General features: G+C 34.6%; 1 protein-coding gene and 1 long non-coding RNA gene across 8 annotated transcripts in view; one reads left to right on the top strand and one right to left on the bottom strand.

Moving 5' to 3' along the window:
- The window catches only part of ZBTB20 (zinc finger and BTB domain containing 20), a 708,962-nt gene that overhangs the window by 469,070 nt on the left and 214,401 nt on the right, over positions 1-25,491 (bottom strand). The window lies entirely within an intron of this gene.
- On the top strand, positions 2,459-21,835 carry LOC118498670. Its single transcript, XR_004901139.1, has 3 exons — positions 2,459-2,470; positions 19,300-19,303; positions 20,986-21,835. It is a non-coding gene; the product is annotated as an uncharacterized LOC118498670 (long non-coding RNA).

Below are 25,491 nucleotides of genomic sequence, written 5' to 3' on the forward strand. Positions count from 1 at the left end.
ATGTAAAGTCCGCCTGCATATTCCACTGTCTCACTGTTTTCTTTGCTTTAACACCATGTACACCTCATCTTTAGAAAGACAGAATGCATATCTTTGAGTGTGGTGTAGGTTTTCACAGTACCATAAAATTATAGTTTTCTTTATTTATTAACCATATAACTACACTTTTATTTATTTATTAACCCTTCCAAAAACCCACAAGGCAATTGTTAATATCCCATTTATTTACCATCCCACCTGTTTCTATGAGTTCCTAGACATCAGGGAACATGTTTTTCTTTTAACTAGCTCCCCATAGCTTTGATACCCAGTAAGTGTTTAAGGAGTAACTAGTTGGTGGATAATTCAAGACACAGAACACTGGGTGGCCAGGATAAGTGGGAACTGGCCCATTTAGCTCTGCAAACATTGTAATAAAACACTGAGTGCTAAAGAGATAAAACATAAAAAAGTTTTAAAAATTGTAATACAAAAGTGCCTTAACTCCTTTAGCATAGATTATGATCCTGAAAGCTCGTAATCTGCACTGTTCCATAACAAATATGCTGTTACCATAACAAATATAGGAGGATGAGTTTAGTACGATAAAGAGTGCTGTGAGGGAGAAATGGTTGAGAAGAATGGGGCTTTAAAAATCAAGAATCAAGGACATTTGGAAAGATATAGTATATACTTGGGTACCTTTTAAATGAACAAGGACTTGTCTGTAGCATTTTAGTTATCATGCATTAGTCAAAGTCCCAGGTTATCAGTTAGTATACATTTTCCAATAAACACCCCTTGATTATGCACTTAGATCTTCCAAGGGGGTACATTTATATAGCAACTTCCACATAGGGAAATTACAAACACACAACAAAGTAAAATTAATATTTTCTTCTTTGAAGCAATTTAGTGAATTTAAAAAAATCTGTAATGAATAAAACCAGACTTTAAAAGCTGGGTTAAAATGTTCTACATCAGCCCTGGTTGGTGTGGCTTAGTGGATTGAACACCGGCCTGTGAACCAGAGATTTTGCTGGTTTAATTCCTAGGTAGGGCACATGATTGGGTTCCAGGCCAGGTCCCCAGTTTGGGGTATGCGAGAGGCAACCACAGATTGATGTTTCTCTCCTTCTCTTTCTCCCTCCCTTCCCCTTGCTCTAAAAATAAATAAGTAAATCTTTTTTTAAAAGTTTCTACATTAATGACTATTATATGTGTGTTGGTTACAGATGATTGTATATATTTTTTCTTAATAAAATGGGATCTTCATCAAATATATAGATAGATCATACAGTCTTCCCATAGGGACTTTAGGGTCATCTAATCCAATCTCTCATTTTACAGATGAAGAAACAATATGTGAGTATTTTAATAAAGCCTACTTTAAGATTTGCATTGAGAAAAAAATGACTATTACAAGAAGAGAGAAGCAGAAAAGAACAGTAGAAGGGTAATCCAGGAAAAAGGAAAAGAAAAAGTAAGGCTTTTTCACTGGAGGTAGAGCACTAAGCTGAGATGTATTCTCTAATATGCATCCATGTCTTTGCTGGACACTGACTTAAATACTACAAAGATGGAAGCATCCATTTTTTTAAAAAAAGAATTGCAGAGTATTAACATATAAACAGTTTAGACAGATTTACTTCTAGGGAATCACAAATATCACCTCTCACTCCCCCAGCATTTGCAAATTGAAGGGAAACACAGTGGCCATTGTTAAAATCTCTTTTAAAATAAAGATCATTCCACTGTGGCTGGTGTGGCTCAGTGGATTGAGCACCAGCCTGTGAACCAAAGGGTCACCGGCCCTTCAATTCCCAGTCAAGGCACATGCCAGGATTGCAGGCTAGGTCCCCAGTTGGGGGCGCACGAGAGGCAACCACACATTGATGTTGCTCTCTCTTTCTTCCTCCCTCCCTTCTCCTCTCTCTAAAAATAAATAAAATCTTTAAAAAAAATAAAGATCATTCCTTAAAACAGAGAAAATGTGGATCCTTTTTAGATTTATATAAAGATAAATTATAATTTGGAAACTTGCTACTAACGAATTGGTTAACTTGTTAAAAGTACAATCTCTGTAATTAGACTTTCTGGGACTGAAGCTTAGATCTGTCACCTACTTGACCTTACCTAAATGTATTCCTCTCTGTGCCTTAGTTTTCTCACCAGTAAAATTAGGATAACAATAGTGAATATATAAAAGAACTTTGATGAGAATAGAATGATAGAATTTTACATATAAACCTCTTAGAACAAAGACTGGTATATAGTAATTACTCAATAAATGCTAGCACTTAAATATGCACAAGCCTATTAAATATTTTCAAGGGAAAAATTATAAATATAAACATCTCATTAATGAGACTTGTTTTTGTATTCTTTCAATTTGTTGCCTAGTTTAACTCATGCCAACATTTCATCTCAATATGAATAATAAAATAGTATGAAGAAGGCCTCATTTCTTTTGCTAAAATGTGTTTATCATGTTTTTATTTTTAAAAATTTTTATTGATTTAAGAGAGAGAAAGGAAGGTGAGAGTAGGGAGAAAGAGAGAGAAATACCGACTTGTTGTTCCACTAATTTATGCATTCATTGGTTGATTATTATACCTGCCCAGTCTGGAGATTCAACCTGCAACCTTGGCATATTGGGAGCATGCTCTAACCAACTACCTGAGCTACCTGGCCAGAGCCATGTTTATCATCCTTTTAAAAGGAATAAACTAAAAGGTGGCACTCATCTCTGGCTAATAGTAACTGAGAGGTGACACTTAAAAGGCAAAGGAGGAAAGAAGGGGGCAGGAAATGCTTAGAAAAATGCATATGTCTTCTTATGTTGGGGAACTTGAAAGAACACTTAGAAAGGGAAAGTACAAGTGTTGACTCCAGTAATCAAATGCCCCATTTATAAGAGCCTACAGTATCTTACTCAGGTCTCAAAGTAATTAACCTTCTACTATGTAATCATCTTTTTACATATGCTTTCTCCTAGTACACAGTGATCTCCTTGAGGAAAAAAACTGTTCTATACATGGTGGTTTAATAGTTGCTCAGTAAAATATTTACTATTACTGAATGACTTAACTAGTTAATTATAATAGCTGCTACAATGGGGGAGGCTAGTTAGCAATTCCCAAAGGGAGAGCTAAGACTCTCACAGGCACTCCTGTGCAACAGAGGGAAGTGCTAAGGTGGAAGTGACTTGCCATTATGGTACTGGCAGTCGATCTCTGATCTCTGTGCTGGGGATAAATTCACTCAGTAAGCATTCTGAAGTATAACCATGTGTAAGTTTTGTGACTTTTTTAAACATAACTTTCTTTTTTAAGAATCTGCTATGTAACCCTTTCTAAGATAGAGAAACTATTTAAAAGACTAAGCATAATGTGGGGTACAAATATAATACAACTGCAAAACCATGGCAAAAGTCTGGAAGTAAATTCAGTAAAAGAGTCCTAAATAATGTATTGTAGGATATTAAAGAATAAGAAATTACTTACGGCTGGAGAATCAAAGCAATTCTACTGGAGTGGTGACATTGGAACTAAATGTTGATGCAAATAATCCAAATCTGTGAGGACAGAGTACTACACTGTAATTTGGAAATTGATTGATGTGCAGACATTAATAGAAATATCTGTGAAGGGTGACATAAACATTAAAGGAATTCTAAAATCAGAGTATTAATATATATGAATGGCTGGCTATTAGTTGATAAACTGTCCCTGTAATGGCAATTGGTCCAATAAAACAAGAAAGAGTGCCCCTTAGAAAAATTCATCCATTAATTTCTTTCAATCTAATATTAGGACCTACTGACTGTATCAGATTCTGAACTGTTCTGAGAACATTGGATATCATGGTGATCAAGACAGAATAAGCTCTCTGCCCAAGAAGTAGATTCAGATAATTAATTTAATAATTACAATTTGATATATTCTATGTTAGGTAAGGTACTCGATGTTATTGGGAGACATACTTATAAGCTATTTATACTTAACTCATTCCAAAAATATGGCAGAACTACATTTGGACAATACAAGTGCTAGTGGTTTTTGCTGACCTTTAGTTTGCTCTGATTTGGTCTTGTTTATTTACAGAGTAGATTGCCATATGTGTGTCTTACCTATACCGTTTGCTATTTAATATCTTGCCTTTTGCACTACCTATCTAATTTTGGATAGGCACATCAAGCACAAAAACCACATTTATTTTGTTAACTTTTTAAAGACTAGGCATGACAGTATTTTTCCTACCTCAGTGTTTCTTTTTCTGTTAAGGTACATCTTTTATTATAAATGACAGCAATAGTGATGATATATGAAATAGATAAAACATGCTCTCTTCTGTGAGATTATATCTACAGGCATGAGAAAACTAAAATCTTGTCTGGACCAGGGAACTGAACAAATACAGCATAGCAATCACAGAGGAAGTAGGTATAGGCAACACAAATCCCTACTATTTAATAAGCAAAGGTTTGTGTTGACAATTTTTGTTGTGGTTCTTCAGACACAAACTATAGTCTATAACCTTATAACAAATATTTCCTCAAAATTGTAAACTGCACAGTGGGTCTACTTTAGAAACTAAACTTCTAGATTTATTAAGGCAGAAAGCATGCTGTCCCCCTTCATTTCGGTTCTTGGAGAGGAATAAAACTGTCTTTGTTTTTTTTTTCTTTTCATGAAAAAGTATAGTTGACTAGCGCTGCCACAGGCTAGAAGACTAACAGGCTAAAATACTAAATGATCCCCTACATAGGACATTAATCTTGGTGGATTTCATCTAGTTCAGGATCATGGCTCTGTAGTCTAAGAGGTAGATGAAGAGCATCAATAACCTCAGCAAATAACATTTTATGTGAATTACAAAGAAAACGATGAACAGAAATACAACATTTCTCCATTGCACAGAATACAATTAAGTATAATTATTAAAAGCAACAACAAAATCAGCAGCTGACTCTATCCCATCACTAAAAGAAATGTGATCAGTTCAAGTAGTGCTAAGTACCAGGGCATAGATGATGGGAGAACAAAAGGGTCTTACTCTCACCTGTGGGAGTCAGGTCAGGTGTGCTGTGTGGTTGTCATTTAAGTGTTCTGTGTTTAAGTTTTCCTATCAATACTATAAATTATGTACGCATGTTTATGTTTTTAGAAGTACATGGTATCTTGGATTAACTTGTGGAGCTATTGTAAAGGAGGATAAAGAAATTATGATACAAAAATAAGAATGTAAATAAATGCCAATTCTTCTCCAAACCTGAGGTGAGATACTCTCATTTAATTTATAGGAAAATGAGAGACAGGATCAAATGTGAACTAATCCTTTCTCGTTATGATAATCTACTAATTAAACATATTCACACTAATTATAACAACGATTACTGAGCACTAACCATGTGTGAAGCCCTGTTATAATCATTTTACATACATATATTATGTCATTTAAGGCTTATAAAAACAATATATTACAAATAAGGAAACTGAGGCAAAGAGAAGTTAAATAACTTACCAAAGATCAACAGGCTAGAGAAAGTTAAATTTAAAATTCAAACTAGACACTCCAGAGCCCATACGATATGAGAATATTCTGATCCAAAAAGATGAAAGACATCTAACTAGTAATGTGGGAACAATATTCAGCATTTTTGGACTTTTGATTTCATCTAGAACAGAGGTCAGCAAACTTTTTCTATGAAGAGTCAGATCATAAATTCACATTATATTTTTCAAAATAAAATTATTTAATTTAAAAATACAATTTAAAAGTATTTATTTAAAATACACTGCAGTGCTATTTCATTAACAAAAGTTAAAAATAATAATTAAATATAAATATATTTTGCCATACAAGTCTACAAATAAGAACAGAATTATTTTTTAGAGGATAACGTTTTGCTTAATTGGATTTCAAAGACAGTGTTCCTATCATGAAATGAGTTGCAAATGTTCATTTGTAAAAACCATTCTTACCTCACAAGTCATATAAAAAGAAACAGCAAGCTGGATTTGGTCCCTGGGCCACAAACTACCAACCTCTGGTCTAGATAACACCATACTGTGTAAGATGAATTCTAAGAACTCTTTCAACTTGAAGATTTTATGGTACTATCTTACTTTATAAGCATAATAAGTTTGATTTTTCAATGTCTCAGTACATTTAGATAAAAAATAAAATCTGTAAACCCTATACTCCATATATTTTTTTTAAGATTTTCTTTATTTATTTTTAGAGAGGGAAGGGAGGGAGAAAGAGAGAGAGAGAGAAACATCAATGTGTGGTTGCTGGGGGTCATGGCCTGCAACCCAGGCATGTACCCTGACTGGGAATCGAACCTGTGACACTTTGGTTGGCAGCCCATGCTCAATCCACTGAGCTATGCCAGCCAGGGCCCATATATTCTAATAATTAACTAAATGGACGAATGTAGCTATTGCATCAAACATTTATATCTGCCTTGCAGATTACTGTTTTCTTAATTTTTTTAGGACAATTTAGATTTTATTGCATTTCCACAGGCCTCTGAATGTCATAACCAAAGAACAAGCTTTCTGTTGAAGAGCACACTTAAGTGGTTTGTAATCTTCACATGATTTAACTCCATATTTCTATGCCAATATATAGTACCTTAAACTAATAGTCTAAATTCATACTTCATGTATATTAGTGATGGATTTGCAAACTTTAGCTTTTATACTGCTTTGTTGTTGTTGTTGTTGTTGAAACTCCTATAGTTAGTCATTGGAATTTCTCAGGAAGCTTCCATACTCATTGACAGTTTTCATGGGAGATAGTAAAACAGATGGCCTCCAGCATTTACAGAATCTTTTCAAAACACACAGAAAGAAGAATGTTCTCACCCTCATTTAGAGTAAAAATATCAAGAACTTACTGGTTTACATTCATTTACACTCAACCGCCCTTTTACAAAAAAAATTTTTAAAAGTTGATCTTTGACATTTTAGGTCAAATGTGACTTGACATCAATTATTTAAGGTATTTTTGAACAGGCATAATTTGTAACTGCCAAAGTAATAGAAAATTAACAAACAATTCTGGATGGCTTTATAGAAAAATAGTGCATCACACAAACACCTTAAGGGTTCTAAATAAAGTTGGTCCTCATAAAACAGTGAAGTCTTCAAGAATGCTCACTTTCTCCAAATTCTATTTTATATTTTGCCAATACATTGCACTTTATTTTCCAAGGTAAGTACAAATAAACAAATGAATTCATGCTGTTTGTTCCTAATTGTTCCCTCAAGGCCACATCTTTAATTTTGAGAAGGGCCTTTTTAACTTACAAATTTGCTTAATTCATAAATACTGAAAACCACACCTCACCCCACAAATATATGCAAACTAAAGTATAAAAAAATTGAAAATAAGCCCTGGCTGGTGTAGCTCAGTGGACTGAGTGCCAGCCTGTGATCTAAAGGGTTGCAGGTTTGATTCCCTGTCAGGGCACATGCCTAGGTTGCAGACCAGATCCCCAGTGCAGGGCACGTGAGAGGCAACCCCACATTGATGCTTCTCTCCCTCTCTTTCTTCTCCCTGCCTCCCTGTCTGTCTGAAAATAAACAAATAAAATCTTAAAAAAAGGTGAACAAAAAAAGAATTGAAAATAATCCCACCACTTAAAAAATAAATTTAATAAGAAGCGAAGAACCACAACCCTGTGTCCCTATAATCTTCAGTTACTCCCTAAGAAAAGCACTGTGGAATATACTCTTCCCATTTTTTGAGACAGGAGTATTTTGCTCTGTGTCAGTGTAAGGTAAGAGAATTACCTTTACTGACTTCTTATTTAAATTTAAAATATACTACGTGATTCTTTTCAGAGCAGTATATGTGGATTTAATTTATGCTTTGTATTAGCCAAATATAGTCTAATGTGACAATATATTAAACCACTAGAAATCTAGCATGCTTTGAAATTTTTGCTATTAGGAATAAAGCTGCAATAAAAATCATTGTAATATATGTGCAAGTACTTCTTATAGAAAGATTACTAAAAATGGATTATTGGATCTTAATATATATTCTTTAAAAATTTTTTTCAAGGAGAATTCTTTGAACGTTTAATACATCAAGTAATTTTGTTAATAAAATGATTATTATTACTTAGCACTTAATATTCTAAGTAGTGTAATATGCTTTTTAAGTATATTAATACATTTAAATGTACAAGAGTTATTATATATAGAAATTCTGATGGTTCAATAATGAAAGGCTTAATTGTCACACTTTGGTGTTGGACTGCACTTCTAAGAACAATAAGGAGTCATTTAAAGTTTCTCAGTAGGGGACCTGTCCATCTTCACTCAGAATAAATCATTTCTAGGAAGAAGAGTGGAATGACTAATCTAGCTGCAGGGGACATATTAAGTGGTATCCAGAGGGCTTGGAACCAGACGATGGAGGGTAATACTTGTAAAGGGCTAACTTTAGGAAGGTTTAACACAGAACCAACTTATTCTATACCACAAACTAAAGTAAGTGGTAGCCTTAGCAGAAGGTAAACCTCTCTTTTCAAGGACTATCTGTCAGACAGACAATGGCAACCTGCTCGGAGCAAGAGCAGATTTAGGGTACGCTTTCCCATATTGCCTATTGTTTCCAGTGGCCTCCAGAGAGCCACTATTAAATTGGAGAAGGTGGAGATGAGAAAAGCATGGGGCCAGTTAAAAAATAAACACAATTATCAGGCTTAAAATCTATGCTTACTTGAGAATTCTTGCTGTGGTTATTCATATATGGAAATGACCTGAAACATATGAACCAGAAACCAGCTAAGTTTTTGAGGGTACTGTACTGCCAAAGATATAAGAATTAAAAAAGAGATGAGACAGAGAACAACTGGAGCAGGCTTCTTCCAGAATGATGATGCTCCTCACAGAGATGGGCGGGGAATCAAAAAATTTAAGGTATTAAATGTCCAATGAAGATAGCAAGTGATTGACTGTGTTTGTAAGTCTGGAGCTCAAGTGATAGGTTAAGGTTGAACCCTAGATAAAAATCTGGGGGTTACCAGCATATAAATGGCATTTAAAGCTGTTGGACTGAATGAGCTCTCTATGTATAATAGAGTAGAGAAAGTGGAGCTAATTAAAAAGACTGGCAAGTCAGTAAAATAGGAGAAAAAGAGATCTAGAAGACAAGGGATGACATTGTTACAAAAAAAAAAAGGAAAAAAAAAGGATTAGATTACATTATGAAATGCTTCGAAGACCTTAAGGTGATAGTGATTGTAAAATGAAACTGAAAAATAAAAAATAAATACATTTTTAAAGATTTTATTTATTTTTAGAGAGAAAAGGGAGGGAGATAGAGAGAGAGAAACATCAATGTGTGGTTGCTGGGGGTTATGGCCTGCAACCCAGGCATGAACCCTGACTGGGAACTGAACCTGTGACACTTTGGTTCACAGCCCGCACTCAATCCACTGAGCTACACCAGCCAGGGCCTAATAAATACATTTTTAAAAGGTGATAATAGGCCTCTATTACAGTATAGACAATGTACTATGGCAAAGAAGAATAACTAAAAATTAGTTAATCATGTTATGATGTAAAGTCAAATATTTGTTAAAAATAACAAATACTGCTTTTCTTGCCTTCATTGGTAGCGAGATATAAATCCTAGAAAGACATCATGTAAGTTTAACATTTTTAAATTGGAGGAAATTTTTGAGATTAGACCAACTTTCTAATTTCATGAACAAGGAAACAAATTTGTAAATGTGAAATAACTTGCTTGAGCTCCAAAGATACAAAATGGCAGAACTGGGTCTATAACTCCCAGAACAGGGCTCTTTCCTCTAAAAGAAAACATGCATTCACTGACATACATTTATTTTCATTTTTCCAAAATATTATTTTAAAGTAGAGACCAAGACTCATTCAACACCTGATGTGTTGATCTCAAAGAATTTTGTTTCAGTTACTACATTCTCAATATAATTCACCTTAACATTAGAAGTGCAAACAGAACTACACTTTGATATTTTTCAGACTGCCCTCTCCTATTGTACCATATATTTTTCACCTACCTGTCCAAGACATAGCAAGTGAACAATAAAACTTATGGAATGAGTATATTAATTTTTTACATCGGTGATTTAGCATTTATATGTATGCATACACTATTTTCAGCTACATTAGAATTTAAATATAGACAAGTGGTTTTTTAGATCTTCAAGAAAGAAATTTCTCAAAAATTAAATGAATGCACTATCCAGAAATATAACAATAATGGGCCACATTTTTTCCCTATGGAAAAAGGCACATAGGAATAGAATATATTTAAAAATTGGAGTGAGAAATCATTATGGCCCCAGAATCACATCATTGTCTACAGCTTTTAAAAATGTAGTTAAAAGAAAAAGAGTGTTTTCACTTCACACCTATTACAATTACTAAAATATAAAATGTTGACAATATCAAGTGTTGGCAAGGATGTGGAACAATGGGAACTCACACATTTCTGATGTGAATGCAAAATGTCACATCCACTCACCAAAACACTTTGGCAGTTTCTTATAAAATTGAATCTACATATAGCATCTGACTCAGTAATCTAACACTTGGGTATTTACCCTAGAGAATGAAAACTTGTGTTCATAAAAAATCCTGTATACAAATATTTACAGCAGTTATAATTGCCCCAAACTAGGGGAAAAAACCTAAATGTCTTTCAGTGGGTGAATGGATTAACCATCTGTGACATGGCACACAAAGGAATACAACTCAGCAATAAAAAGAAACAAGCCTTTGAAACATAAAACAACACAAATGAGTCTTAAATGCATTACGAGGAGTGAAAGAAGGCAGCCTCAAAACATTACATACTATATGACTTCACTTATATGACAATTCCCCAAAAGAAAACTATAGTGATACATTAGAGATCAGTAGTTACCAGGGGCTGGGGCTTGCACAAGAGACAAAAAACAAGCACGAAGAAGTTTTTTGGGTGATAGAACTGCTCTGTATCCGGATAATGGTGGTGGCTGTTACACAAATCTGCCCATGTGTTAAAATTCATAGACTGGTAAACCATGACATTTATAAAAGTCAATAAAAATGTTCAACATTTTCAGGAAAAAAGGGAAGCAACAGGCTTATATATTGAATTACTGAAAAATATGGATTCATACAAAACCATGGCTTTTCCCATCAAGAAGATACTGTTGGTGAAAAAGAAACCTGCAGTTCTGCCTCTGCCATCAGTTAACCAAAATGAGAATTCTAAGATACCAACAAGCATTTAATAATAATCCTGTTTATTCAAAATTTGGTCTCTGTAGTTTATTACAGTCATTGCTGCTTGTAAATCAAAAATAATACCAGTGCTTAAATTTCATAAGTATGACAAGCCTCAATAGCAAAGTAAAAACTATTACTTAAACTAATACATTATTATATTTAATAAAGCCCTAATGATCCTGTGAATAGGCTACTCAGTTCAATTGTGCCTCTGAACCCTTAAAGAACAATTCAGTTTCACTGAAATTTCTTAAAAGTTTTTAAATATACAATCCTTTTTTATTGTGGTAAATATACATAACAATTTTACCATTGTAACCATTTTGAGGCGTATAGTTCAGTGGCACTAGCACACTGTTGTGGAAACATCCCCATCGCCCATCCCCATAACTACTTTGTTTTCACAAAATAAACTCTATACCCATTAAACAATTAAATCCCAACTCTTCCCTCCTCCCAGCCCCTGGTAACCTCTATTTTATTGCTACCTGGATTGTTTCCACCTTTTGACTATCAATTGTACATCCCTTCGACCCTGCTGTCAGCTACCATTTTCCTACAAATCAAATTCAAGGTATATTCTTTTTTTATGTACCTATATGATTTTTAAAATTAAATTTACTGTAGTGACTTGATTAATATGGGTTTCAACTGTGTATTTCCATGTTACATGATCTGTATATTGCATTGTGTCCTCACCACCGAAGGTCAAACCATCTTTCATCACCATATATTTATCCCCTTTACACTTACCATCCCCTCATCCCCCATTCCCTTTGGTAACCATCATACTATATATTCTGTGTCTATGAGTTTTGTCTGTTTATTTTTCTTATCTATTCATTTGTTGCTTCCAGTTCTTAACTTTTTCTGTCCATTTACATTTAAAGTAATTATGTATAAGTATTTCCTACAGCTATTTTATCTTTTGTTTTCTGATAGCTCTGTGCCTCCATTGGTTCTTTTACTTTGTTTCTATCTATTGCTTTTGTTTGATGGTATTCCATTACTCCCTGCCCCCCCGCCTTTTTAAGTTACGTGTTGGGGTTTTATTGTGTGGTTACTATTAGGCATATATAAAATAAATTTTCATATATACATTACCTAGTCCTTTTTCTGTGGAATGCATCTAATCTCCATCTTCCTTTGCAAATTCAGACCTTAACACCCTTCCCTTTGTTGCTTTTTTGTCACAAATAATCCCCATTACGTATGTTGACTTTGTTTGTGATCTTACTTGTAGTTTTGTGAGTTTTTGTTCTTTCTTTAAAAAATAAACCCCTTTAGTATGTTCTGTAAGAGAGGAGCTAAGGTAGTTTATCAACCAGGTTGACAAAGTAGTGGAACTGAGAAAAAAGTCTGTCTTCTCAACAAAATTTTTTTCAAAAAGTTACAACTTGGGTGGGTTCCATTGTAAAAGCTAGTTATATGGTAGCCTATTTAATAGCAAAAAAAATCAAAGTCATGTACTGCCTGGACAGTGTGACTCAGTGGATTGAGTGCCAGCCTGCAAACCAAAGGGCCACATGCCTGGGTTGCAGGCCAGGTTCCCAGTAAGGAGTGTGCAAGAGGCAACCACACATTGATGTTTCTCTCCCTCTCTTATGCCCTTCCTTTCCATCTCTCTAAGGAAATAAAAAATCTTAAAAAAAAATCATGTATGGATGGTGAATTTATTAAACAATGTCTAGAAAGTGTGGCAGATATAATTTGTGCCCTGAAAAAAGGAGGATATTTCTAAAATCAGTTTGCCTCACCAGACTATAGCCAGGTGAATTAAAGAAACTGTAAAACCTATCAAAAGAAGTTTGGAGAGTAAAGCTGCTAATTTTAAATTTTACGCTTTGGTTATGGGTAATAGCACTGATGCTACAGATAGGGTTCAACTTGCCACTTTTATTAGAGGTATTGATGATAAATATAATGTCCCTTCTTTACTACCATTGAAAGACTCAACTAAATCAAGAGATTTATACAAAGCACTAAAAGAAAATGTTAAAGTGATTTTGTTTGTCCATTGACAACATGCCTGGTACAGTTACTCATGGTGCTCTGGCAATGGTAGATAAAAGAAAAGGACTTGTAAAACTAATAGAAGATGATGCAATTGCCACCCAAAACTCACATTTGATGAAGTATAATTGCATAGTACATCAAGAAAATTTATGCACAAAAGCTTTAAAAATGGATAACATCATGCAAATCATCATCAAGACTGTGAATTTCCTTAGAGCCAAGAGATTGAATCTTCGCCAATTCCAGGAATTCCTTAAAAGTACTGATGCTGACTATGGCGACATCATTTACTTTTCAGAAGTAAGATGGCTAAGTCAAGGCCAAATGTTGAAAAGATTTTATGATTTGCAACATGTTATCAAATCGTTTATGGTATCAAGAAACAAATTTGTGCCGGAACTTAATGATGAAAACTGGTTTACAGATTTAGCATTTTTAGTGGATTTAACCACTCACTTAAATGAGTTAAAGGTGTCTTCAAGGTGAAAACCAGCTTATCAATACCATGTTTCAAACTATAACAGCGTTCCAAATGAAACTGAAATTATGGCAAGCTCAAATTAAGGCAAACAATTTTATGCATTTAGACACGTTGGCTAAACACAATCCTGTGAACAGTGAAAAATATGCAGCCTTACTTTTCAATTTGATACAAGAATTTGAAAACAGATTCAAGATTTCCGGGAAAATAATCAATATTTTGCTATATTTGTGACTCCATTTTCATTTGACATAAATATGTTACTTGCCAATTTTCAAATGGAATGCACAGAACCAAAATCTGACATTCAACTTAAAGAAAAATTTGATGTCTCTTTACTGGACTTTTATAGGTCCTGTCTTCTAAGAGACAAATATCCCTTGCTTCACAGTCACACCTTATTCATGTCATCACTATTCTGCAGCATCTACATTTGCGAGCAACTATTTTTAAGAAAGAAACATGTTAAGAGTAAAATTAGAACCAAAATATCTGATGAACACCTTGAGAACTCACTGAGAATTGCAACTACCGAATTTTTCAGAATGTAAAATGTACCTAGGTTTTACAGGAGGAAAAAAGGAAAAAAAATTTGAAGCAAAAAAATGTGGTAAAATATTTAATAACATGAATAACATAGGCCGCCACCTACCCCACAGCGAGCCAGGTAAGCTACACTCAGACTATAAGATGCACCCCCATTTCCTCCCAAATTTGGGGGGTGCATCTTATAGTCTGAAAAATACGGTACTTCTATCAAACCAGATATTGATGCACTAGTTTCTCAAATACAATGTCAAATATCCCACTCATTTTATGTTGTCCTCTTTTCTTTTACTTTTATAATAAAAATATTTTTAAAAAGTCAATGACATTTGATTACTTAGATATGTACATTTTCTGCATTAGTGGTCACAAAACTTGGGACTGATTGACAATTTTAAAGATTATTGAAAGGGCTGCTGCATAATTAGGGTTATTATGTGAGGATTTTTTTGCTCATCTGTGGTGGCGGATATCACAAAAATTATACACAGACATTTTTTTGCTCATCAGTTTTTATTAGTCTTTGTGTATTTAATTTGTGGCCCAAGACAACTCTTCTTCTTCCAATGTGGTCCAGAGATGCCAAAAGGTTGGACACCCCTGATTTAGAATCAAAGGACAAATAAAAAGCTTCGCAGATAAGAAAAAGCTAAAGGAGTTCACTGCCCCCAAACCAGTATTATACCAGTAATATCAAAGGGACTTGAAGAAGAAGGGAGGAGGAGGAAGACAAGGAAGAGAAAAAGATAAGGAAGAAAACAAGGAAAAGGAGCAGGTAGGAGGAAGAAGAAAAAGATCAAATATATAAATAATATAAAAAATAAAATGTCAGTAATTATAGACCTGTCAATAATTACCTTAAATGTAAACAGATTAAATGCTTCTATCAAAAACCTAAATGGATAAAAGAGCTGAATGAATAAGAAAATAAGATCCATTCATATGCTGCCTATAAGAGACTCACTTCAGATCAAAAGACAATAGACTGAAAGTAAATGAGCAAAAAAAAAAAAAGATATCATGCAAATAAAAAATGGGGAAAAAAAGCTGGGGTAATAATACTGATATCAGACAAAATAGGCTTTAAAATAAAGAGTATAACAAGAGACAAAAAGGACCCAGCAATTCCAATTCTGGGCATTTTTCCAAAGAAACATAAAACATTAATTTGAAAAGACATATGCATTCTTATGTTTATTACAGCAATATTTACAATAACCAAGATATATAAGCAACCTGTTTCCATTATACATGAATACATAAAGAAACTGTGGTATATATATACAATGGAACATTACTTGGCCATAAAAAGTGTGAAATCTTGCCATTTGTGACAACATGGATGAGCCTAGAAGGTATTATCCTAAATGATATCAATCAGATATAGAGAGACATATGAATATATCATATGATTTCACTTATATATGGATTGTATAAAGCAAAATAAATGAACAAACAGATGCAAACTCATAGATAAAGAATAAACTTATGGTTGTCAGATGGAAGGGCATTGGGGGTAAGTAAAAATGATGAATGATGAAGGGATTAAGCAGTACAAATTGGCAGTTACAAAACAGTCACATGGGTGTAAAGTACAACATAGGAAATAGTCAATAATACTGTAATAACTACATATAGTGCTGGGGGATCTAGACTTATCAAGAGATCATTTCATAAGTTATATAAATGTCTAATCACTGCGTTGTACACTTGAAACTAATGTAATATTCCATGTCAGCTGAACTGAAAAACAAAAAAATTTAAATATAATTCAAACTTGAGGTGATATCTCTTCATTATAAGAGATACCACCATTAAAATTAATTCATTGATCAAAGCCAAACAAATAAATCAAAAGAAGAAAGGATAGCCCAATGGCGCCTTTTTTCTCTTCCTTTTGAAAAATGAGAAAATGGAAAAAAAATAAGCATTAACCACCCAGAAATACTTAATTTTTTATGTAAGTTGTGTACTTGCTTTTGTCTGTTAAAAATATAAGCACTTTTATCTCATTAAAATATTTTCATAAACATTATTTGTTTTCCTAACTATACTGCTACATTTCATATTTTTCTAGCTTGAGTTTACTGTTCTCACCAGACTACTGGGGCACAGATAGGGGTCAGAGAACATAAAAAAGAATTTATATTCTTTTTATGCATAAATCTCTTAAACGAAAGGCACAGGGTAGAGAAGGACACCTACATATTTGGGCAAACTTGTCATCATCAGCTGCTTATTCTTCAACCCCCTGGTGTTAAGAGCAATGAACATAATTGTGAGCATATTTTAAAGAGTTTCCAACAACTGTATGTGATTCACTCTGAGTCAGCACTCTGTAAATGGAAGGAGAGGACAGCTGGCTGGCTGGAAGTGCCAAACAGGCCCAGCCTACCCAGAGTAGGACTCATGACAGACCAGGGAAGACTTGTGCAGTTGTAAAGGAAGAACTGGGGTGTCCAAATACATTTTATTTTTTTCTTCATGCTTTCTACCCCAGTAACCAACCACCTTCTCGCACTCTTCCACCCTCCTCTCCTCTTTTTTATTTGGGAGAAGGGATTCTCTTTCTCTGTCTCTCCCTCTTTCTCTCCCCTCTCCTTGGATCCCTACCCCACTCTCTCTCCTTTTTCTTAAAGCCTCTATCATAACTGGCTATAACATGAAGTAAAGCGTATTTGTTTATCACTGGTTGCACTAGTTGAGGTTATCATACTAGAACTTTCGTGTCTTTTATTTTTTTTAAATCGTCACCTGAAGATATGTTTATAGATTTGAGGGAGAGAGAAAGGGCAGGGAGGAGAGAAAGAGGGAGAGAAACATCAATGTGAGAAAGAAACATCAATGGGTTGTCTCCTGTACACACCCTGATAGGGGATCACAGCCGAAACCCAGGCATGTGCCCTGATTGGTGAGGAACCTGCAACCTTTTGGTGCATGGGAAGATACTCCAATCAACTGAGCCACCTGGGCAGGGCAAGAACTTTCCTGTCTGTTAAGTTTAGTTTGCAGTGCCTCTGTCTTCCATCCACAAAGGTGTGTTTATTGTCAGGTCTACTCTGGGTGGGATCTAGAATGTAACAGCTCTGGAAAATAAAGTCCCTCAAACTGTACAGTCCTCTCTTGCCTGATTCCAGTTTGGATCTTCTGCCCATGTCATTGGCTCAAGTCTATTCAAGGGCATTCTAAAGGGGATCTTTTATGTTTTTAAGCTAAGAATTTTGGATCTGCTCCTTCAATTACTTAAACTCTTTTACAAATTTTCTGTTAGAAATATAGTTCTGAAACCCTATCTGACAAAGGCCACTCCCCCTGCCCCATGCCTCAGTGAATGAGAGAAACAGAAGTCAGTAAATCTAGTGAGATTTATAACATAAAGAAAATATGACAGACTCAGCAAGGAGTTTGAAAATGAGCAGAAAAAATTAATTGACCTGGACCAAGGGTTAGTGGAGCTTTTGAAGAGAATAGTAAGGAAAAGGTAAGAGAAACATCAGGGATAGCTATAAAGTGGAGATACATGTGGATGTGAGAGATGGAAAAATAAAAAATTCCTAAGTTTTTTTGGTGCATCTGTAGGTTATGTACTCAGAGAAGCTATGGTAAAGGATCAAAACTCTTGCTTGCTTAGAAAATATTTGTTGATTAAATGAGTCAATCTATTTAGAATATATACTTTATTTACTATGGAAGTTAAGACAATACAATGAAATCAAAACTTCTGTGTGGTGATATTTTTCTCAGGCTACTTTTTCAAAATATAAAAGGCAGTAATTTAAAATATAATTTTATATATTCATTTTCAAACTTACTTTTATAATAGATACTCATTATGTACTTAATAGATATTATATACATAATAGATACTTATTATAATGAAATAATAAAACATTTAAAAAATAATCTGTGAGATGATCACCATGAATATGGTATGTATTTTTCTGTGACTTCTCTCATGTTTATACCAACATGTAATAACATATTTATTCATAAATATTCACCGTCATGATCATTTGTTCTTTTCATTTAATAATTATGGTCATCTGTCTAGGTCAATAGCAATATGTATAATTAATTCTTTTTCTAATAATTGTATAATCTTCAATAATATCTGCCCATATCACATGATATGCAAGTGGTTAAATTGATTAATTAAATATATTTTTTTAAAAATATTAAAATTTTACCGAACTTTTACCCAGAGTACTCAACACTTACTGAACACCTATCTGGTATCAGTTTCAGTGACTAAGAATATTAGTCAGTTACTCATGGTTCTTTCCCTCAAGGAATTAACTGTTGTGGGAGATAAAACAGATAATTTTGTTTTAATTTGAGAAAACTAGCTCAGAGAATTTATAGTAAAGAATGCTTTTAACATAAATCTTTAAAGGAAGTAATATATCAATAGCAATTCATTCTTAGTCATTGTTTCCAATGTATGAACAGTACTTAGTAGCAACAGAGTATTTCCCTATATGGTAACTCAAAAACAAATGAATTTCTACCCACTAAGACATCAGATAAAGCATCTTACTCCTAAGTCCTCCAAGTGATTTATAATTCTACTAATACAGTGTTTTTACTGTAACAGATAATTCTACTAGTACTCTATTTTTACTCTGAGAATCTGATCCTAACCCAAAGACTAACTTCATTCTGTATTTTAACTATTTTTATTTCACAGAACTCTAAATACATACATATATATGTATGTGTGTATATAATTTGATTTCTTTGCATAACATCTGTAAGACAGAGAAAAATGTTCCCTACAGATAAGGAAAATGACCTTAAGACAAAAATCTGAGAACTGACTCAAGTATCAAGACAGTCAGCCCCATGCTCTTTCCTCTCAGTTATACTTGCTGCATCCCTTGCAGTAACTGCAGTGATGATGTGCATAGTATTGTATTATGTCATTAATCAGAGTCTCACATAGCACGATAGAGTAAGTTCTTATTTAAAAAAGCAAGAGCTGACAGTAACCAGAAGGGAGGTGGGAGGGGATAATGGGGCAGGGAGGGTTTTCAGGAGCATGTAAACAAAACCAAACCAAACATGAACAAAACCAAAGGAAGTAGGATCAAGGGTGGGAAGTGGGGATGTGATGGGGGGGGAAATGGAGACAACTGTACTTGAACAACAATAAAAAAATTTTTTTAAAGAGCTTATCATGCAAAATATCTCTCTATCTGTAAAAGGGCTTATAAATAAAACTGCCTAACACATTTTCTAGGTGAAATGAGTATAAATTAACTTCAGCTTTCCAGTGCTATGAGAGAATAAAACAGATGTTGTGTTAAAAGGGTAACCCAGGCCGGTGTGGCTCAGTGGATTGAGTGCCCTCTGCAAACCAAAGGGTTGCTAGTTCGATTCTCAGCCAGGGCACATGCCTGGGTTGCAGGCCAGGTCCTCAGTGGGAGACTCACAAGAGGCAACCTCTCATTGATGTTTGTCTCCCTCTCTTTTTCCCTCTCTCCTTCCCTCTCTAAAAATAAATAAAATCTTTTTTAAAAAAGTAAAAAGGTTTTACAGCTATTACAATGGCAATGATAACAATGTTAGACATACACTGCTAATTAGATAAAATCCTATAATATTCAAATAAGGTAAGCAAAGAACATTTCTGTAAAATAGTAGCAAAAGCTAAGCAAGTTTCATATGGTCAGTCTGGTGAAATTATAAACAAATACATGACTTTGATAAATCTAAATCTTCTAATAGTTGGAAACTATTACATATGTAAACTTACTTTCTGACATTTTTGAAGACATTTTATCATAAGAGGTTTACAACTCTGAGAATCTGATCCTAACCAAAAGACTGACTTCATTCTGCATTTAGTATCTCATGACCTGCTGAAAGAATAGCAGTTTGGCCTTCTCTGTTTTCCAGCTGACTCAAAGAATGATGCTTTCCAATTGCCATGTGGGATACAAGAAGGGGTGCATTTAGAGCCAATGTGCTGCAACCTGGAGTGTGACACTATTGTTCTTGAGAAATATGTGCCTAATTCCCTGGAAATTTACTGCTTCAAAGAGTCACAAGTCTCCTGATTGCTTCTCATCCATCTTGAAGAGATTACATAAGCTTTCTCAAGCTTACAAAAGCTTTTTCTTCATTTAAAATTCCTAACAAACCTTTGAACCAAAATTGGATTTTTAACAAAATATTATAAGGTTTTTTAAAACATTTTTTTCCTCCTAAGGAGATGCAGAAATTCAAAGTATATATTAATGTACTTTCTGATTTGGGGGTACTAGCAACATAAGTGTTGCAAAGGGCAAGGCTAAGCTAAAGAATGAAGTCCCTTCTGTGGAGCAGGAAGGATGTTTTTCCCTGAGTTAATTTAGAAGATTTGAATGGACGGATGAGGGCTTTTACACAGAAAGACTTGAAGTCAAACTCAAGAAGTAGAGGGGGGTGGGAAATTCCAGAACCATAACATGCAGGCATTGTTCTAATTACCATAAACTCGTTATGTACACAGGTGCTACTCTACAATGATGTTTGGTTTTAGAATAATTGTTCGAGTGTATCAGTAACAGAAAATGACTTACTCAGAAAGAGAGGTGTATATATACAGGGCTGCTAAAATTCAGGATCATGTTTGCAGTGGAACCTGCCATTAACAAATGTTTCAAAACTCTCTCTCTTTCTCCCCGCAACCCACCCTAGTTCACTTCTAATGTAGTCCTTGGTGTTAATTATAATACAATGCTAATAATTTTTAAGTACTTGGGATTTTCAGTTTGGCCTTTTCAGTAGCAGTAATGATGAATGCTTTCACTGACCTACATTGTTGATCAGGCTTGTAAGGCTTCCAATGAGTTAGACTTCAGCAGGAAAATGCAAGGCTTATCACTTGATACTGGTCTAATAAACAACGATTTTACTTCTCTCACTTTCAAATGTTTTCCTATAATCCAGGTTAGTGGCACCACTATCTAACATGATGAGGGTATTGGGCACAGAAACACAGATGACATAGAGATGAAAGACTAATGTCATGAATTTCACTAATCTACCCAGCTCCTCAGTTCTCAAAAAGAAAACATACAGGTGGCATAGTATAACTTTAGTTATAAAAGCACCCACTTGATATACTCTTTTTTCTTCTTGGGGTGTCTTTGAGAGCATGTATTACAATTCTCTGTTGTCACATAATGAGCTGAGGTGTGCAGATGACACAGACTAACTAGCATCCAGGAGAAGAGCAGACAGGGAGGTAGGGGGTGGGTGGCATATAAGAGCACTTGGGGTCGCACAGATATGCGGGGCAATTTAATCTCACTGAAGCCTTAGTTTCTTCAACTGCAAACTAAGGATTATAACATCTATCTTGAGGCACTGTTGTGAGAATTAATGGACAGAGTTTTATGCAAAGCCAGCACATGCTAAATATAACTTTCTTCTTTACCTTCCTAACTACTTTTTTCTAAGATTTTTATACATTTCCACTATTAAAGTACTGATGACCTCTGTGGTTATGTGAGCTAAGGTGATAACAAAATGAAATGGATGGAAACTTCTCCAAGCAGGAGAAAGTACAGAGTTTGAAACAGGTATGGCATCAATACAAATTCACTGGTTTTGCCATCTTGAATGTTGCTTAATCTTTCTGGAGCCCAGTATACTCATTATAAACAGGAAATGATTCCTACTTTGTGGAGTGGTTTTGGAGTGTAATAACAAGGATTAAAATATATTGTTCAGATTTTTATTAATTAAAGCTTACTTATAGATGGATTTCCTGTAGTAAATATCCCTTTTTCCACCCAAGACCTAGAAAGGGTTATGGTGGAGGCCTTGATCACAGATTAGCTGGTTTGGCTGTGTTAACTTAGCTCCTAAGAACTGGACTTATAGTTCCAGCCCTAAGATTTAAAAGTATGATAGATAAGAATTCTAGGCCTGAATTTTTTTCACCTCCAAAATGAGGAGGCTGGAATAAATAATTCCTAAGGTTCTGTGGAGCTATAATATTTTATGATTCTAGTGTCTTTTTCCTAAGTTACAGCAAATAATTCCTCATGTCTTTAGAGTTTAACCTACTTCTCTATGGTTTAATTTTTACATTCTCTTCTCTTTAGTCTATTTTTTTCTTTAATTGTAAAAGGGGATAATTTCCATCACTTTGCAAACAAACCATTATCTCTATTCTGACTTTGTGACATTCCAGGATTGTAATGCATCACACTTGAAAAGAGTATGGATTGTTTTTAATCCAGAAATTCAGTAAAATTGTAAGTAGTAATAATGAGGATAATGATGATTCATTTTCAAGGCTTTCTATGCCTCTAGGACCTTGGTCATTGCATATGATAAAATACACCAAATATAAAAATAAGGTTAAGATTTAACAGTTAAAAATGTGTTCTAGGAGAAAAACACATTTTTAGTACTCATTCCTATCTTTCACAATGAACATTTAAAAATATATAAAAATAAAAGATCCATTAACCAACAACAGAATTTTAATAATTATTAAGCACAAGGGAAATAAAATTAACTTTACCTTACCTTAGAAGGTTGTCAGAGATCTACTTTGGTTATACAAATAGAAATATCTTGTGAACTATTAGACCTCAGTTTCAGATGTTCAAGCTCTCCTCAAAATCAGAAGTAAGCATCCAATGAGAATACTAAATAAATACGTGGATGCTATGAGCTTGTGCATACTATTAGCTTTGAATTATTTTCATCTTTTTTCATTCTTGAGCTATACTTAAACATCCACTACATGAAAGGAGACACCCCCAAAACACCAGAATTTTTTATAAAAATTGTGTATTTATTCTTAGATGTTTAAACTTTAGTCACCTTCAGAGTACTCTCCATTTGATGCCATACACCTATTGAGATGTTTTTTGTACTGCTCAAAACACTTTCTGAACTCATAGATTTTGATGCCTTTTAGTGCCTCTGCCATTTTTTGTTTCACCTCTTCCACATTAGCAAAATGTTTCCCTTTGAGGACATTTTCCATCCAGGGAAACAACAAAGATCACTCTGGGCAAGATCGAGTAAACAGGGAGAGTGGGGCATGGGGGTCATGCCATTTCTGTTCAAAAACTGCTGAACACTCAGCACAGTGTGGGCAGGTACACTTGTAAATCACCCATCATGAAATGGGCAAACACACTGAAAGAGTCTTCAAAAAAAAAAAATTCACTGAAGCTGAGTGCAGCCTCTCACAACAACACCAGGTGATACACCGATACAAGTGGGTTCCTAGAACACTCACTGAGCAGGGGGAGCCTGTACTACAAGGGGCCTGCCCTCAAGAAAATAACTCCAGTTTTTTGAGGGTCCCCCACTTTTTGAGAGTGTTCAGAACACAATCTAAATTAAATTCTGGTTACTTCTCTGACCTCATTTTGCTCTGGCCGCTCAAATCCTTTTATTTCCTTGAATGCACAGTTTGCCCATGCCTTGGGGCTTTGTCCATGCTGTTTCTGCCCAGAACTTTCTCTTCTCCACATGTTTCCATCTCCATCCCAAATTTTTTACCTGGCTGGACTTTTTGTCCTTCATCTCTCAATGTAAATGTGGTTTTCTCTGAAAATTATTTCCTGAGCACCAAGTGGACAGTGTAACAGATTTTCCCATCTACTATTATTTTATTTACCTATTAGCTCTTTTAATGGACTATAATTTATGATTTGTAATTATCTGTTCATGAATTTAATGTCTGATTCCCTTAGGAGATTATAAATTCTGTGAGAGCCTAAAGGATTATTTCTTTTTTTTTTAAGGTTTTATTTATTTTTACAGAGGGGAAGGGAAAAAGAGAGAGAGAAACATCAATGCGTGGTTGCCTCTCGCGCACCTCCTACTGGGGACCTTGGCCTGCAACCCAGGCATGTGCCCTGATGGGGAATCAAACCATCTTCCCTTTAGTTCACAGGCCCGTGCTCAATCCACTGAGCTACACCAGCCAGGGCTAAAGGATTATTTCTATATTACTAGGTTTAAACATGACTGAATAATGAATTAATGATCTATTGTGGTATTTCTGTGAGGTTTAGAAATATCAATTAAATGTGGATTCTATCTCTAAAGAATTTATTTTCTAGTAAAAGGACAAGGTGTGGTCCTGGATGGGTGGCTCAGTGATTGGAGCATCATCCTCTGCACTGGAAGGTTGCAGGTTCACTTCCCAGTCAGGCACATACCTGGATTGTGGGTTTGATCCCCAGTAGGGGCACATACTGGAGGCAACTGATCAATGTTTCTCTGACTAATGTTTCTTTCTCTCTCTCCCTCTTTCTCTCTCCCTCTTCCTCTCTCTCTCTAAAATCAATAAAAGATCTATCTTTGGGTGAGTTTTAAAAAATACATAAGGTATGCACATAAATATTGTTTAAAAATATATAAAGTAATTCATGTCTCAAAAACCAGTGTGGGTAAGAAATCTATTAGTTTCTTAGGTTGTTATAACAAATTACTACAAACTTGTTGACTTAAAACAATAGAAAATTATTCTCTCCCAAGTTTGAAGGCTAGAAGTTCAAAATCAAATTGCTGGTGCTGAGCTTGGTGAGTAGGGGAGGGTTGATTACTTCTGACCAGGTCAGGGAAGGAAAGTTTCATGGAATTAGTACAAACAATACCTAAAACACTAGTGCAGGTGATGAGGGAATTTGGCCTGAGTTTATGATATGTCACACCATAAGATGAAAGTCAGAAATGGAGTTAGAATTAGGTTTTATAATAACACAAATATTGGTTGAGAATTTTTCAGTAATTAATAAAGAATTATTAAAGTTTTGTCTGAAAAATGGTGACATGATCTCGGGGCTCCTGTTTCAGAAAACCTAATGGGGCACCAGTGTTTAGGATAGGCAGGTCTCCCTATTCCTGTCTCACCCAATTAGGTGATTATTGTAGGCAAGAGAGAATAAAAGCCTGACTAGAACAGAGGTTCCAAAGAACCTATTTTAACAAAACTTGGCCACTTATTGGACGTGTGAGGAGGCAAGGAGGTGAAAGAGGCAAAAAACAAACAAACAGTATTTTGATCCAAGAGACCTGAAGAATTAGGGTGAAAAAAATTAAGAAAGTCAAAAGGAGAATGATTTTTAACTAGGCAGATAAATTCAATGCTGATATACTGACTCTGAGAAACTAGCATGATATTCAGTTGAAGATTTAAATAAGGATATTGTAGATCTAGGACTG

This window comes from Phyllostomus discolor, chromosome 2, assembly GCF_004126475.2.
Source record: "Phyllostomus discolor isolate MPI-MPIP mPhyDis1 chromosome 2, mPhyDis1.pri.v3, whole genome shotgun sequence".
Lineage (NCBI taxonomy): Eukaryota > Metazoa > Chordata > Mammalia > Chiroptera > Phyllostomidae > Phyllostomus > Phyllostomus discolor.